General features: G+C 36.5%; 1 pseudogene; it reads left to right on the top strand.

Annotated features, from left to right (window-relative positions):
* Positions 1-1494: 1494 nt before the first annotated feature.
* LOC148296298 (disease resistance protein At4g27190-like) lies at positions 1495-6728 on the top strand (annotated as a pseudogene).
* The last annotated feature ends 12324 nt before the right edge of the window (positions 6729-19052 follow it).

Raw genomic sequence — 19052 nt, 5'->3', positions numbered from 1 at the left:
ACATGAATGACTAGAGAGCAATCATCTTCCTAATTAACCAAACAAAAGATGCCCTAGTTTTTTATGGATTTACTATTGTTTAAGCTTATAATTGTTCATAGGAATATCTCTATCCATAATGATCTTGCCATTAATTTAATTTAATTACTAAGTAAATATATATAGGTAATATCCATAAAAGATTACATAAGGTTTTATGGGATATTTCCCACACAATATATAGTGGAACAATATTATAGGTGGCCCTTTGAGCTCGGCTTAACTCAATTTTTAAGTGAATTTAAGCTCAAATTTAACCCGAGTTAACATAGTATAACATGCCCTAAGAATGCATATCCCTAAAAGATTGGTCGTCCTTGTGAGGAAAGAAAATCAATCAACATTTTGAAGTCCACCAATATAATAATTGGAACATCTTTCCATTTAATTATAAGATTGTAAACGTTTAGGACCAAACTTTAATGAAACAAACGCAAGGTATCTCATAAAAAGATGTGAGCTACTAACGAGATTTGTTAGCTCGGCACACCAAATCTCAAGCTCGGGTCATTTTAACAAGGGGAGAATTGCACTTAGACTCCCTGAAGTTTGGTATAATTACAGTCAGATCTCACATATTTCATTTATTACAATCACACCCCTTGTGTTAGTTAATTTTGATGGAAACTGGTAGTTGACTGGGTTTTAACAAGTGAAATGTCCGTTCTAACCTTTCTACATAAATATTAATAAAATACCTTAAAATAAATTTAAAAATAATAAAAAAGCTTAAAGCTTAAAAATAAAAAATAAAAACTCCTAAAACTTGAGTCTTACTCGACCCCTTCGCATCCCCCACTCCCTCCTACTCCCCGGTGACATGTCTTCTCTCTCTCTCTCTCTCTCTCTAGAGAGAGAGAGAGTTGCATATATCAGTGTCCCACTCCCTGGCTAATATGAGAGGATGGATGAGAATATATGATTCCTACCCATATGGCTGATATCTCCATAGCAGGAGCGAATCTGCAGTCCCCAAATTTGGTGTCCCCTATGCCCCTTCCCTATTTGCTTGACACATGTTATTTAACTCCAAATCTAACGGTGTTAACTCTAATTCAAAAGTAAAAAAAAAACAAACAAAATCAGGAAAAGACCCAAATCCTAAGATTATGAATCTCAATTTGAAGCGCCAAAAAGATCGAAAGTGGGAGGACTGAGACCCCGATTGTTTGGCAAACGTGTTTGTCAAAGTAGGAATTGAGAAAGGGGAGTAAGAGAGAGAGAGAGAGAGAGATACCTGCGGTGGGTGTGGATGTAATGGTTGGGTGTCTTGAGAAATTTTTTTGTGGGGAAGGAGGAAGAGTATTTATAGATGATGAGTTAGAATTGCAATGAGATTTGTTTGGTTGGGTTTTTGATTGTTGACCTTTGACTTTTTCATAATTAAAATTGTAGGTGTTGAACCGCTTGCATTTTTCGTTTGAGAATTTCCTTGGCCTCTAACGGCAACAAAAAATGGAAGAACTTTGTATTTCAATTGCATCTAAAGTGATAGAAGAACCAGTGGCACTCATTGGGAGACAACTCAGCTATCTAATTTACTATGGTTCCAACGTAGAAAGTCTAAAAGATGCGCTTAAAAAGCTTGATGACAAGAAAAATGATGTGCAAAGATCTATGGATGCTGCAAAAAGGAATGGTGCAACCATCAAAGATCAAGTTCAGAGTTGGCTGAAGGATGTAAGCAAAGTATTTCATGAAGCGCGAGAACTTGAAACCAAAGTCAACAACCAAAGGCGGTATTTGCATGGATTATGCCCAAGTTTGAAATCGCGGTATTCTCTGAGTAGGAAAGCCAAGGAGATTGATGATATGTGTGTACTTCATCTCAAACTAGGCGAAGGATTGAGTAATAATGTTGCTAATCCTCTGGAAAAGCTAGGGTCAATAATCTCTAGTGAAAATTTTCAGCGTTTTGAATCCAGAAAAGCTTTGAGGAATGATGTGCTTACAGCTTTGAGGAATGAAAAGTCAAGAATAATTGGGATATGCGGGATGGGAGGTGTAGGTAAAACCACAATGGTGAGAGAAATCAGAGAAATCATAAAGAGATTTGAAGGAACGAATAAGATGTTTGATGAGGTTGTGTTGGCAACTGTATCCGCAACGGTAAACATTAAGACAATTCAAACTGAAATTGCAGAATCACTAGGCATGAAATTTGTCGAGGAAAGTGAATCTATAAGAGCACAAAGGCTACATGAGAGAATCAAGAAGAGTAAAGGAATCCTGATTATATTGGATGATGTATGGTCAGAGATTAAATTACAGGATATAGGAATCCCTTTTGGTGTTGGACTTACAACTAATCAAGTTCATGAAGGGTGCAAAATTTTGTTGACATCTCGAAATGAAGACGTTTGTAAAGTAATGGGTTGTAAAGATGACATTTTTAGAGTCCAAGTCTTAAATAAAGAAGAAGCATGGGAGCTTTTCAGGGTGACTGTTGGTGAATCCTTGGACAATAATCCTGATTTGTCTCATGTTGCAAAATTGATTGTTGATCAATGCAAAGGTTTACCCATTGCTATCATAACTGTTGGTAAAGCTCTTCTACCAAGTAGTGGCAAGCATGAATGGAATACTGCCTTGCAAGAACTGAAAAGTTCCCTCCCTGAAAACATCCATGGAATGGAACCTGAGGTTTATTCTTGCATAAAATTGAGTTATGATAAATTGGATAGTGATGAAGTCAAGTCATGCTTTTTACTTTGTTGCTTATTTCCAGAAGATTATGATGTTCCGATTGAGTATTTGGTGAGGTATGGGTTGGGTCGAGCAACTTTTAGAAACACCAACACAGTTGAACATGCAAGAAACAAAGTGCATTCTTTCGTTGGACAACTAAAAAGAAGGTATTTGTTGCTGGATAGTGAAGAGGAAGAGTGTATCAAAATGCATGACATAGTTCGTGATGTTGCCATATCAATTGCCTCAAAAGATCCTCATAGATTTATGGTAAGATCATTTGATGCTGAAGGTGGAGGTGAAGGACGACCAGGAGTACAAAAAGTTACAAACCAAGAACATTGCAGTGCAATTTCATTAATTGATGTTAAGTTAGATGAAGATATTACTAATGGTTTGGAGTGCCCAAAACTTGAGCTTCTACAACTGAAAAATTCCTCAAGTAGTTCAGAATATTCCAACCACTTTAAAAGGATGAAAGAACTCAAGGTTTTAGCTTTCTTAGATGTGAATATGTCACTTTATTTGGCCTCGAAAAAATCTCTACTGCTTAAGTACCTTCACACCTTGTGTCTAGAGGATTGCATTTTGGGAGACATATCCCATGTTATTGGAGGATTGGAGAATTTGGAGATCCTCAGCTTTGCTCGCTCTCAAATCAATAAGTTGCCTAGAGAAATAGGACTTCTTCATCGGTTAAGGATGCTGGATACAACAGATTGTGAAGGACTTGAAGAAATTCCTCATGGTGTCTTATCCAACTTGACGAGATTGGAAGAGTTGTACATGGCAGAAAGCTTTCTCAATTGGGGGCCAGCAACAGGAAGCAAGGATGAAACGAGCATGGCAAGCCTTGATGAGGTGATGTCTCTATCTGATCATTTAAATGTCTTAGCCATAAAAATCCCTGATGTTCAGATGTTGCCAAATGATGAGTTTCTTTTAAAAAGCCAGCCTATAAGATTTCATGTATCTATCAATAGTAGTTGGTCATACGAAGAAGAGAGTTTTGAGAATCAAATGCCTGGTTATCTGTTCGAAAATAGTTTGATGCTTCGTGGTGATGTAAAGGAATTTTTGGAGATTGGAGCAGTTAGATACTTCTTGAAGCAATCTGAAGACTTAAGCCTACACCACACATACAATTTAAAGTATGTCATCGAGGAGTTAGATGGTCAAGGAGGCTTTCAACACTTAAAAGTGTTATCAATAAAGGATGACGACGACATAGAGTATCTTCTGAATGGAATAGATTGGACTCGTCGTGGTCAACCTGCCTTCCCCATCTTAAAGTCAGTCACCTTCAACAGTGTTTACAAACTAAAATCTGTGTGTCATGGCAAACTGCCAGACAAGCACTCCTTTATGAACCTAAGATCTATTGCAATTGACAATTGTGATGAGTTAAAATATGTCTTTTCACTATCCGTAGCACAAAACTTGGTACAACTTCAAAGCTTAAAGGTTGAAAATTGTGCTAAAGTGGAAGAGATCATATCAAAAGAGAGAATGGAAGATGATGATGCATCTCACAGGATAACTTTCCCAAGATTAACTGTTTTGGAGCTTTCTTTTCTACAAAAGCTTCGTGGTTTCTACATGGGAAACCAACGGGACTCCACCTATGAGGTATGTATGTATACACTTTTGATGTTTGAATGGTATATACTTGTACTCTTTGGAATATGCTGCTTTTGTTGTGCTTGCTATTGTCGGTCCAGTTCTCGAAGTTTATTTGGGTTGAACTTAATCATTTTTGGTATGTTGGAGATTTTAGATACGTTTCAAATTTTTGCAAATATTTTATAGATATTCAATAAAAAATTATCTTTGAAAAAGTCACTTGAATCGGATATCATTTGATAGCTCAATTAAAATATTGTGATTTTAAGGCAACTTGGAAATAAGACAAATGTTTCTTGGTAATCTTGAGTGGTGGGAAAAATGTTTATTGGTAAATAGTAATTGAGGGAAATAGTGGGTATGAAAAGGATTTCTCAAAATTTATGACAGAGGATGTGGGAATATAATTAAGGCAATTTGGAAATAAGACAAATGATGGAAGTTCATTACTTATGTATTTCTTTCTTTTTGGCTCATGTATAAATTCATTATTTATGTTGAATTAATTAATGTACAGATTATAAAGCCCAATGATGAAAGTGTGAACAAGATGAAAGAGACTAGGAATGATAATCAAGTTGTTGGGTCGACCTCATCTAAATCAAAAGTAGCACAAGCGGGAGCAAGTTGTAATGCACTATTTCCTTCAAATTGCATTTCATGGTTACCAAATCTAGAGAAACTAGGAGTGGAGTCTTTTAGCAGCACGCAAGGGGTATTCAATCTAGTATTTGATTTAGAAGGGCATGACTCGGCATTTTTTCAATTACAAACATTTCAAGTGTGGCCTTTGAATGAGGTTGAGCATTTGTGGAAGAACGTTCAACCTGGATTCCAAGGTTTTCAAAATGTAAGATCTTTAACAATTCAAGGATGTTATAGTCTGAAATATCTATGCCCCTATGAAATTTACAAGCTCCTTGTGAATCTCCAAGAAGTCCAAATATCCCGTTGTGAGAATATGGAAACTATAGTACTGGCAGCTACTTCCACATAGGACAATATCCATGAAAAAAGGAAAGAGACAGGTGGCAGTGGCGCGATGACTTTGTTTCCCAAACTACTGATCAATACCCTCACAATATACGAATTGCCAAACCTCGAGAGATTTTGCCCTGATGCCTATTCTTTTGCATGGTCCTCCTCCACGAGAGATATGTTCGTTTATAAGTGTCCCAAATTAAAGACATTGGGTTTTGCACCAGTAAGCAAAAAATTACCTGCAGCAGTTGCAGAGAATTTGAGTGATAATCATGTAAGAGGTAGAGAAGAATCAGGATCTGGATGTGCATCATCAACTGGATCTGGATTTGGATTTGGATGTGCGCCACTAGTCTGCTTACAAAGTCGTCCATCTACTCGCAACTTTACTCAAATATTGCCCCGCCCTGTAAATAGAGAGGTACGCCATTATTCTAAACTTTGCATCTCAATTTAGTGTCTATAATTGGTCTTAGGTACATATGTCATTGAAGATAAAAGATAAATAAATAAATAAATAAAAGTTAAATGGGCTTGGCCTAAGCATTGCCCATGACAATTGTAAACACTTGTTCATTTTCATTTGGGAAATGATCACCATTATTTTCGCAAACAGTCTTATTGATATCTATAATGTAATAATATACAATAATTAAACTGCTTAGTTAAACAATAAACAATACTGGTAACTTCTTTTTATATGAATACTTACCAAACTTGCTTAGTTCAACAATAAACAATTCATTTTTCTTTTTTAAACAAACTTTGATTTCTAGAATGTGATAATATCCCATATGTTTATGATTGAAACACTAACAAATTAATATACAATTACTTTTCTACCCTTTTTCCAGGTTACACCGGCAAATCTTCAGACCTCAAGTGCTAGCGACAATCTAGAAGATCTGCATGTAGAAAGGTGCGATTTATTGGAAGTAGTATTTTTGGTTCAGGAAACCCCTTCTACTCAAGCATTTGATAAGCTAAGGCAATTGATATTGGGGTCGTTACCAATGCTGAGCCACATATGGGAAAAGGGTTTACAAGTTAGCTCAGGCTTTGGAAACCTGAGATCACTAGTGGTATGGGATTGTGAAAATTTGAGATACTTGTTTTCGCCGCACATAGCCAAACTTCTTACCTGCCTGGAGACAATAGATGTTTCGTATTGTAGTGCGATGGAGAAAATTGTTGGAGAGGCAGAAGGAGGGGGAGAAAATATTAAGGATGAATTGACATTTCCGCATGTGAATTCCATCGAACTTGAGGATTTACCCAAACTTGCATCTTTCTGCTCTCAAGCTTATACTTTGAAGTGGTCGTCAGCCTTGGAGAAAGTCAAAGTTCGAAATTGTCCAGAATTAAAAGTGTTTGCTCCTGAGTCTCTGTATGTATAAACAGCCGACATGTGTCAATGAAACGTCCACGTGGAGAGAGAAGAAGGTATGTTTTCAATTCCACCAAGCACTAGTCGGTTACTATAAAATCAGTAGAAGATATATATATTGCTTAATATATTTTCATGAATTAGCGCTGTTTTTTATTTTTCTTTACCTTATCTTTCTTATGTCATTAGTCCATCTCCAAATTTTTTATTATTATTATTTTTAAACTTCTTTTCAGGATTTACTATTGTTTAAGCATTAGAGAATAATTTCTATACCATAATTTTGTCTCTTATTGGCACAGAGAAGCCATAGATCCCTAATACCTAAGCTCTATGTTCTTAAATACTGTACTACGTACCCTGATAACGCAAACGTAACTCAATAAAAATTACACTAATTTACTTATATGCTTAGGAATTAGGCTTTTAATTGGGCTCATTCCCACAATTCTTTACGATATAATACAAAATAATATCTAATCATAATAAACGCTTAAATCTAAACTCTCATGAACTATTTAATAAAAAATAAAATAAAAATTGGATTTATTTGAAATGCTTCTATATATGGCTCGTTAAAATGCTTATTTATATATGGCTCGTTAAAATGCTTCTCATTTTTTAAAGTAGTACTTAACCATTAATATTTGCATAATATCCATTACATGCATTTTCTATTTTAATCATAGATAATCATTTTTTTTATTCTTTATTTTGAATAATCTTTGAGAAGAATATCATCAGAAGCGAAGAAGCTAGAGACAAGGCTACATGATCTGTTGCGGTGCACATCTACAAGATACCATGACATAGCAATTTCGTTCTTATTAGACACCGTCGCTTTCATCACTGATTATGCATGTTCCATGTTAATGTTCTTCAATCCTACCATTGCGTCAAAACATCACATATGTTATTATATTTGCTCTTTAGTTGTATTGAATAAAATGGATATATTTGGATCTTTCTTATCATATGTAATTATGATATTGAATCTTTGGGTATTTGGCTCAACTGTTGGTATTTGAATTATTAGCATGATAATTATTGTTTAATTATTAGCATAATTGAATATTTGGGCCTTCATTTTCATGTAGTAGGGGTTTATTTAGACTCTTGAATTGCTTTAAGGTTTCAATTTACGTTCGGTTGTGGAAATTTATCTAATAAATTTTTTTATTTATAAAAATAAAAAATAAACTTAATTACAATCAACGCCACCCCACCTTAATATTTTGTAAACAAATGTTTTAATCCTTCATTTTTTTTGTAAGCATGTTTTTGGAGTAGAAGTGCAGGGCCAGCCTTGAGAATTTTTAGTCCCAAGGAGACGTTGAAAATAGACCATTTGTATATATAGCTTCACACGAGAAAATTCATTTGATTTTATTCACGCATGTGTATAGAATATTAAGAAAAATATCTTTTATAACCATTAAAAAAGGTTTGGGCTTCAAAAAATAATGTCATTTAGTTTTTGTACATAAGAAGTAATTGAGGACAAAAAATAATTGTTGAAGACAAAAAAAAAAATTCAGAGACTGAAGAAAATATAACCCCGCACAATGCAGGGATCTGATTCGATCCCAGCTTTTATGTGAACTACAAACAGCACTCGCACGCCACTACTGCTGGAGGAAAGTTACACTGAAGTTAGCTACACCCACACTTACAAAACAATGACCACATAAATAAAAAAATTAATTGGGCACTCTCTTGAGTCGTGGCCCAGGGTGATCGCACTCCTACCTTGGCTCAGGGCATGGTTAAGCTTCAGTTACAAAGCTAAACAACTGATATAAATCAGTTCTACATTGTAATAGCTTTCATAATTGAAAATCAGGAAAAGTAATACAAAACCGATTCTCTTTCTTTCTCTCCAGTCTTCTTCTTTTTTTGTTCACGACTTTATTTTTCCACAATTGTTATCATAAATGTGTTTCACAAAGTTCTATTTCTCTAGAAAAGATTTGTCGATATTCATGAAACAACAACACTCACATTATGCAGATAAAATGAATTAGTGAACCTACGTGACATTAATTTAGTATAGAATTTTACGTAATTTTTCTATTTTTTTTTGGGAGCTTCACTAATATACCCAAAATAGAGGCTGAAATTATAAAAAAACCTCACATAGAATGCACTTTAGAAACACACCCAAAATTCATTTACTATATAAGAAATTAGTGTTAAAGTTCCTATAAATTACAAGACTACCACTGATGCCCAATAGAAAAAAAAAACTCAAAAAACACCCAAAACAAGCCCAATCCAATTTTATAAAAAAGCCCAAATATTTTATTACAACACAAAAGTGTCTTGAAAACCGTAACTACAAGCATGCATCTTCATTAAACAATCTCTGCAAAACGTCTGTTCATTTCATCATCTTCATCATTTATGCAAACCGAGCACGAAGCTTGATCTACTTTCAAAAACCAACACCACATACTGACCTCCACCTACAAAACAAAGACAAAATTTCAAAGAACAATTTCAACAAGAAAAGGCTTCAAAAGTAAGACATTTAAAAACCAAACCTTTACTGTAATGTTGATTAATTGCTGTAAAGTTCTAGTATAGGGTAATAACAGTATTTTAGATTCGAATCTAGGACAAAATCTTGAAACTATATTGGATTTTCATTATTGAACTGATTGCATAGGACTATAAAATAGTCGATTTCCAGCAACTCAAAAAAGAAAGAGATATTTAGTCATATACTCATTCTTAACACTGCTAGTTTACTTTCATGTTGATTAATGACTGTAAAGTTCCAGTATGGGGTAATAACACTGCTTGTTTCCTCTGAAATCCTATTTCGAATGCATGTCTACCACCGTAAAGTTCCAGTATAGGGTAATAACACTGCTTGTTTCCAATGAAATCCTATTTTGAATGCATGTCTACCATTATAAAGTTCCAGTACAGGGTAATAACACTGCTTGTTTCCTATGAAATCCTATTTCTAATGCATGTCTACCATTGTTAAGTTCCAGTATAGGGTAATAACACTACTAGATTCTTCTGAAATCCTATTTCTAATACATGTCTACCCTTTGTAAAGTTCCAGTATAGGGTAATAACACTGCTAGATTCCTTTGAAATCCTATTTCTAATGCATGTCAAACCCTTGTAAAGTTCCAGTATAGGGTAATAACACTGCTAGATTCCTCTAAAATCCTATTTCTAATGCATGTCTGTAAAGTTCCAATATAAGGTAATAACACTGCTACCTAACAACAAATTATAGTCGACTCAAAAACCAATAGTGCATAAACAGAAAAAACACGAATATACTCAGATTAAATTCAAAAAACATACCTCAATTAATATGATAACTGAATCAAATATCACAAATTTGTAACCACAGCTCAAACCAAAACACAAAAGCAAATCCACAACCAAACCGAATATGAAATCAATCCAAATTATAAACAAAAAGAAATTAAAATCACAATTTAAAACTCAAACGAATATCTAAATACAAATTAGAATGAAATCAGAAAATCCAATAGCTTATCTCCAAATCGGCAATAACAAAAATAAAAATATAAAATAAAGAAGAATTGGATCTACATTTCAAATTTAAACTCCAAAACTGCAAAAATTATGAAAACTTAACCAGCAACTTAATTAATCGAACATGAAATCACCCAAATCAGACTACAATAAAATCGAATATGAATTCACATTAAAAAAATCAAATACCTCAAACTTGAAGATCGCAAATCGAATAGAATTTTATACTGAGCCATTTCATCCCATGAATCCGCCAAGTCATTGTCCATTTGCTCATGTTGCAAATCCTCCAAATTTGTCACAGATCCAGCATACTCACAGCATACTAAATTTAATTTTCCTTTTCCTTTTCCTTTTCTTTCCTTCATTTGTCAAATAAATAAATAAATAAATTATTTTCCTACAGAAACATACCTTTGCAAGAGTGACGTAAAAGAAGAGTGGTTTCTTGGTATTGGAAACCTGAATGCTGTTCTTCTTTGCTGCGTCAATATTGGCTTGCTCCTGTGGCAATACTGCAACTCTCTGCATTTGAACTGTCGCCATTTGCGTTGCTCAATCTCTCTCCAACTATCGATCTCTTGCTTTCTCGTCACCTCTCTCTCTCTCTCTCTCTTGCTCTCGAGAAGGGGAAAATTCATGAGAACAGAGCTTAGGATTTCATCGTCAAAACTGAGGTGGAAGAACAAAAAATGAAAATTGGGGTTGAAGATGAAGATGAGAGACTGGAGGACGTGGGTTTTGATTTGGTGTTTATTAGGAATTCCAATTTTATGTTAAAAGGGTAATAAAGGTATTTCATCTTCATAATTAAATTAAAGAATATACAGCTGTTGATTTTTGGGTTTATTTTGGGTGTGTTTATATACATTAAATCGTATAGGGTATTTTTATAGTTTTATGTCTAGAAATGGGTATTTAACTAATTTTCTATTAATTATAACCACAAAAGGGACAATATATATGAACTCAGAACTCAGAGGAAGTGAATGAGTATGTCACGTTCACTATGTAGAAGAGCTAAAGGATGAGTTTGTGTTAGCTATATATAAAAAGAGACAAGGAGAAAATGTATAACGAGCATTACTTCAAGAGAAGGTGATGCCATGTTTAAAAAGATGGTTTTAGAATATTTAAAGCAAACCTAGTGTTGCATTCCTAAAAGGACACAATTTAATGTGCAAACAACCAATTAAAAATACCCGCAAGTGCACGAATCTATCGAAGTATAGATTATGTAAGTACGGGGTCGATCCCACGAAGAACTTGTCGGTTGCCTATAAGTTCTAATTCGAGTACAAAGAGAACACTTAACTAACACACCACAATGCACAAATGCAAATTTGAAACTAAAAAGAAAGTAAAGAAATGTAAAAGAAACAAACAAAACAAACAAACAAAAAAGGAAATGTGCTGTGAACAGTGACCAGCGACCGGTCGTGAGGTGAGAGCGACCGGTCGTTTTTGGTCTGGCGACCGGTCGTTAGGTAAAAGAGACCGGTCATTTTAGTACAGAGTCGAAACTTCAAAATTATGTGCTGAGCGACCGGTCGTGAGACACTAGCGACCGGTCGTTCTTGGGCAGAGTCGTTTTCTCTGTTTTTTCCGTTTCGACCTCTGTCCAGTGTTTTGCCTATAACTTTCCAACCATACGTCCAACATTCACGTTCTTTATATGGTTGGATTCAGCACAGAAAATGGAAGAACACAACGCGGACCAAAAGTCCAAAACAATTACGGAAACAAATAAAAACAGTAACAAAGACACAAAACGTGTCGAACACGCAACTCACACACACATTTGGGGGGGGGGGGTTTTGATTTGTTTGATGTGACCTATTTCTATTGCATGAAAGTAAATGGACTTTGAAATTTAATGAGAATGGCAGAGATGAATTATCAAAAAGTGGAATCAAGATGTAACAAACACTAGGGTTTCGGAATCCACCCTAAACAATTCTACCAATGTTCATGAATACTCAAGTGATGAACTCTAAACGTGTTGTTGAAGATGTTCGCAATCAAGACCAGTACGAGTGGCTCAAGACGCATTGATTCTCTCTAATGTACGTAAAGTGCAGTACGAGTGCTACAATACTTGTGCCTTCCCTATAATCGAATCTAGGTGTGCTTAGTACTTCGATTCAATTACAAGAAAAACCCATTAAGTTCAAAGAGAATATGAACATCACAAGAACCCTAATAGCATGGTGTTTACATTAGGTATTCAAGAAACCAATTCACATGGATGATTCTTACTTCATCCATTTATTGCTTAGGATAACATGAAGATACACATAATCCCAACAATCTCAAGAAGCATGCTTTCAAAGATGGCCAACCAAGGAAAAACACACATCAAGGATAGATTAATTTGGTGAATTGGAATTCATCAACAATATCTAGAAATTCATACATTCAAGTATCAAAACAATAAGGTAATCATGTTTAGGGCTTCAACCTAAGCCCTAGCTATGGAGTTTAGTTGCTCATACTCATTCCAAATACAAACTCAAAATAAAATTAGAAAGAGTTTACAGATTTTGAGAAGATGATGAAAGCTTCAAGGTCATCAATGGTGGAAGCTTTCTTCTCCACTTAGCTTGGCTGCACCTTGGCTTTCTCCAAGCTCCAAGCTCTCCAAAATCTGCTCTCCTCTGTGTAATCTCTTGAATGACTTTCTTTTCCACGTTCAAAAGGCTCCCCAACTTCAGATTGCAATTCCTTTGCTTCCCTCTGTCCTCCTTTCCAGCTTTTACCTTTTAATATTAAACTACCACCTTTGATAAAGCCTTAGCCCATTGTCCCCTTGCCATGATGAAGCTTTGTCCTCAATAAGATGCCAATTGCTTCAGAAAATATCTCAAAGCTAAGGTAACTTCTTGTTACCAAGAGTTATGGTAACAAGAAAATCAAGATAACACAAAGGAGGTAAAAGCTGGCCAAATTCGGATTTCACGAGCTGTGGTAACATGCTGGATTGGTTGGATAGGCAATACTTGTCCAATGGAGCTCAAATTTGGATATGTTGTAGTTAACATCCATTGGAACAAGTCTCATGAAGATCGTGACCTCATCCGAGCACCAGAGCATGCTGATCCCAGGCCAAGAAGTTGACCTACGAAAATGAACAAAAACAAAGTTTATAACCAATAATGCACTTTTAGCTCATTTTCATTCCAACCAAGGTAAAATCTAAGAAAACACAAAAAGGAAGTAAAAAGCTATAAAATGTCAAGAACTAACTCAAAATAGTGGGTGAATAACATGAAAAATCATGTGTAAAAATGAACCGAACAAACTTCCCAAACTTATCTTTTGCTAGTCCTCGAGCAAAACAGAAATTAAAACAAGACTCGAAACAAAACTTTCCGAACACTTTCTAAGGAGAGAGCGACTCATGCAAACGACTCAAAAGTTTTCACAAGAAAAACTCAGTTTACACATTATTCACAAGGCGGCAAAATTCATAACACAACATGCTCAAGTGTAGTAGTGTGATGGCCAAATGGAACTCATTCTCCAATTTCAGTTTTTACACAACTTCAAAAATCATTCCAAGCACAAATGTAACTTCAAATCTCACCAAAGTTGTCCTCTCACAAATGAATCACTCGGAAGAGGGTTACAATGCATCACTCAATAGTAAATATGAGAATAGAGTTAAACCATAAGGGACTTAACTCACAATTAGCAAGATGAAAAACATGCATGAATATGATCTCAAGAAGGATGCTAAACACTTAAAAGCTGAAAAATGTGTGCAAATCAACCACATGACATTTAGGATCAATTTAGGTCTTTATTATAGGTTGTAATGGGGCTAAGGGTGTAAGGTGAGTAAGAAATGAAGGATATGGATACAACAAAGTCCAAGGAACTCACAATGTAAGAGCATATAATCGTTGACTAAAAGACTTTGAAACATCACGCTTGAGATTTTCACTCATTTATTTTTTTTTTATTATTATTTTTTTTTTATGTGATCAATTAGACCACAAAGCCTTATACCTCCACTAATTACGATTCACACTCCTTCCTTCCATTTGAACAACCAAGAAACATGGAATTGAATTTGAAACCATTGCCACTTAACCACGACTTTTCTCTTTTCTTTCACCCTTTGAGTGAAGTACTTTTTTTTTTTTTTTTTTTTTTTGATTTGGTGTAATAACCCTTCCCAAACTTAGCATGAAAAACACATCTAAATTAAAGCTCACGAGTTCCTTAGAAAGGTAAATTCTTGTTTTTCAGGCTAAGGCTAGAAGTAATAATTGGTTACTTGAAAGAAAAGGCATACATATAGGCTCAAGGTGGTTAACAATGGAAAAATCATGCTTAAGCATGTATAGGGTTAGCTTGAAATGCACAAACGGTCCAAAGAGGGCCTTAATATCATTTCTCAAATGTCATGTAATCAAATTGCACAAGAATGAGTAACTTTTAAGTGCTCAACCAAATCAATGAATAATGAGATCAAACAACAACTCAGATGACAAGAAAAGTAAGAATATGTGTATAACACTCATGAATTGAAGCACAAGGCTCAAAGCTCACATTATATGGTTATACAAGTCTAATTCATGCTTGATACAATTCTTTGGATCATGCAAGTCCCTCAACTAGAGAATTATGAAACAAATGGCAAGTGCGTAGAGGGTTTCAAACATATCATGCTAGAACGATGCCATTTAGTGAATAACAAATTATTATTTTTTTTAAAGCATTTTCAATCAAGTCATTTAAACATTCATCACAATCTCATCATATATGTCCGGAAAGTGACTTAAGAACAAAAAAGACTCAAAACAGAAAAGAAAACAAAATAAATTAAAGCAAGAATTTAAGTGAAACGAAAAAGATTTGCTATCCCTTCCCAAACTTAGAAACAAACATTGTCCTCAATGTTAAAGAATTTAGGCATCAACAACGTTATAACAAGAATTAAAGGGAATAAAGCAAGTAAATACAAGAACAAACACGAAAACAACTACAACACGGTTGCAGAAACAAAAACAAAAACGAAACCAAACAGAAACAAATAAAACAGTAAGCCCTAACAACAGTCTCAGACATGCAGAAATCCAACCCAAAGAAACGCACAAACCAAAATGAAAGCCCAACCCAAACGAAAGCCCAAAAGTGAAGAAAGTAAATAAAACAGAGAAACCAAGTCAGAAGCACAAAGAGCGAGGACTCAGTAAAATAGAAAAAAGTGGGCCCTGAAGTCTCGGCACCTGTGAGTCACGGGATACAAAGTGAGAGACGTGTCGACAAGCAGCGGTCTCTCTCTCGGTCCCAAGCCAGAATTATTGGCTTCATAGGAAGGTGTGACGACTTTCGTTTCTCAAAAGTGCTGAAAGGCGGAACTGTAATTAAAGGGGTTGGGGACCAGGTGAGGTGACCTAAGGGGATAGGCCGTAAGGGCCGCGCAAAACGCAGAAGCGCCGTGTCTAGGGTTACGTAGAAACTAACTCTATAAAAGAAGAAGAGAAAGAGTTGGGGAAAAACACACAAACGCAGAAACACACAACAGAGAAAAGAAAGAACAAAAAGAAAAGAAAGTTCAAATGGCTTCTTCCTACCCATTCTCGCTGGACCTCAACCTAGCTCCACCGACTCAGACCCGGGGCCAAGCAGTGGCACCAGTGTGGATGCCTTACTTTGCCTCTGCACGGGGGCACGTGACAGTGAATGACTCGATACTGCTGGACAACGATGTTGCCCTTGGAGTTGCTAGAAATCTAGTGACTCCCAAGGATATACGGGTGCTGGGATCAAGGGATGACAACAGGGTCGTGAGCGATGCTCTGGCACTAAGCGTGCAAAGCACCGCAACAGTCGCAAGTGTGGGTCATCGCCTACTTGCGAAGTCCCATGAGGTGGAGGTGCTAAGAGGTCAGTTGGCGGCGGAGCGAAGTATGGTGGAAGAGTGCCAGAGTATTATTAAAAGTTTAAAAAGGGAAAGGGCAAGGATAGTGGAGGTGAATCGACACCAGCTAGAGGCGTTGCGGGAAGAGAACCAAAATCTCTCAAAGATGGTAAGTGTTTACGCCCATGACATGAGAAAGCAGCTGGAGGACCTGGACCAACCGGGTAAACGCAAGAAAACAGATCGCGAGAGTAGATACGCTCAAGCTAAGAGTGCGATCTTTGGGAGCTCGAGTGATGAGCCCCAAGAGGCTGTGCGTGAAGCCCCGGAAGAGGATAGCCATAGGGCTAAACTCAAAGGTCCAATGGCCGAGACACCGAGCACTGGGAAAGAATAATTTCTAATGTATTGTTGATGTGCCTGGTTGTCTTTGCCATTTCCGTATATTTTACTTTATTTATTTTATTTTTTTTAGAAATAAAAGAAATGAAGTTGCAGAAGAAAAAGAAGCACACTTCCCAAACAAAATAAAGACGACAGCCGAAAGGGAAAACACACTTCCCAAAATTAAAATAAAACAAAACAAAACACAAAGCACCACCAAAAAAAAAAACAAAAAACACCAGAAAACACGGAGGTAAAAAGAAAATTAAAGTGAAAGTAGAAATGCTCCCTTATAAATGCATGCGACCGCAAAATCCTCGTGAAGCGTAGGTATCGAGAGAAAATGGCAAACAGCTGGACCACAAATCTCGCATCAGCAGACGTCTATTTAAACCATGCCTCTGCAAGCGGAAGAGTACCCTGCATTTCTTTCTGCAAACTCAAGGAAAACCATCAAAAACATCCAAAAACAAAACAATGGCATCCTCATGCACTCACCTTGATGATCTCAACCTTGAGCTGTCACTAGCACCACCAAATTCCCAGATAAGGGCTCCTCCAACCCCTATCTTCCAAAACTCCTCATACCACCATGGCTCGGCCTCAAACTTCTCTGAGGTGGTGCCGCGAAGGGTAGTAATGCCGGAGGGCATGACTGTCAGCAGACTGACAGTTGCAGATCACCTGCATGTGGCGCAGAGGTCTGACCAGATGGCAGTGGACGAGTCCCACAATCTAACCGTGCTCAACGCGGTCTCGGCCACAAATTTGGGCATGCGCCTACTGGCGAGAACACGGGAGTGCGGGGCACTGAGTGAGGAGGTGGCGGCCCTGAAAGCTCTGGTGGCGGACCTGCAGAAGCGGCTCTACAGCGCCAACCAGCATGTAGAGATGCTGCAAAAAAGGAATGATGATCATGTAGAGCTGCTGCAGATTCTACAAGCAAGAACAGACAGAGGCAACTAGCAAAAGCCTCAGGTGGCGCAGAATGCAACAATGAACATGTGATTAGGAATTTTATGTATGCATTTTCAAGTTTATATATGTAATCACATGTAATGAAATAGAATAAGCATTTGAGCCAAAATCCTGAGTGTGCAATCATGAAGCAATCTACTTCCCAAACTTAACAACAAAATAACAACACAAACAAGTAAAGGAAAGCAAAATAGTAAGAAAAACAAAGAGAAACTACAAAAAAAAATCAAAATTACCTTGGTTGGAGATTGAAATCCTAACTCAAAAGGAAAAAAAAAAAAAAAAAAAAAAAAAGTAAAATAAAAGTAAGTTTGAGTCTAGAGAAACTCCACTTTGAAGCGATTAGGACGACAACAAACTTCTTCTATTCACCTTGGGTTGCCTCCCAAGAAGCGCTAAGTTTAAAGTCTTTTGCCGGACTTCCAACATACCATGGTCACTTAGGGGGTTTTGGCTCAATCGCCTCCTTGTGCCGAACATGAAGTTTCTTCAAATCTCTTTGCCATCTAATCAACCCCTTTCGTATTCTTTTCTTTTTACCCACATGAGTAGATTTCAAAAGCAATTTTAAGCGCTCTTTAATATGTGGATTAGATGGAGGAGGCACATATTTAGGATCGGGTGGCCTTCTCACTTGAGTAGAAGGAATGACATTGAACATATGGTTGGTACTTGGAACATGGATGTTCAGCTTGTCTTCCTCTAGTACTTCAAAAATAGAATAAGACATTAGATTAATTGAAGCACCTAAATCAATTAAAGGTTTTTCAAACAATTTATCACCAATGATACAAGGAATTGTGAAACTTCCTGGATCTTCCAACTTGGGAGGAAGCTTCCTTTGCAAAACAACAGAAATCTCTTCCGTTAATGCAACAGTTTCGCATTCCTTGAACTTGTTTGCATCCAAGAGAGGAATGTTGATTTGCACTTTCTTGAAAGTTTCCAATATGTCCTTGGCATGTTGATTTTTTTTAGAACCCATCAACCTGTGAGGAAAAGGAGCACGTAAGATATCTTCATCAGTAGGTTCATGACGTACCTTTTCCTTTCTTGCCCTTCTTGCAATTTCATGCTTTGGGATCCACTCAGGTGAAGATGCTGCTTGTGTATTTTCCTCCATGTTGATTGCATCTTTTTCCTTAGGCCTAATCACTTGCTCAACCTGTATCTCATCATTATTTTGAATTAGACTTTCAGAATTATCAACCTCACCAATTACCTTACCAGTTCTCAAGGTAATTGCTTGAACATGCTCATGCTCGGTTGGTATCACTGTTTGGCTAGGCATCATCCCTGCTTCCATTTGACTCAAAGCTGTGGCAATTTGCCCCACATGATTTTCTAGATTGGCTATGGCATTATCTCTCTTCTGCATGTGGGTGTCATTCCTCTGTGTGTAGCCTTTTGTCTCATTGATGAAACTATCTGTGTTTCTAGCCATTGAAGCAACAAGTTCTTCTAGAGTCGGTCCTTGAGGTGGTTGGTAAGATTGTGGTGGAGTGTAATGTTGAGGTTGATCATGAGGTGGACAAATATGATGTTGGCCTTGATATGGCTCTTGTTGAAAACTTG

The sequence above is a fragment of the Prunus avium genome, chromosome 2 (genome assembly GCF_965620075.1).
Source record: "Prunus avium chromosome 2, drPruAviu1.hap1.1, whole genome shotgun sequence".
NCBI lineage: Eukaryota > Viridiplantae > Streptophyta > Magnoliopsida > Rosales > Rosaceae > Prunus > Prunus avium.
Note: the sequence above shows the minus strand (reverse complement) of the source record. Positions and strands in the feature narration are given on the sequence as shown.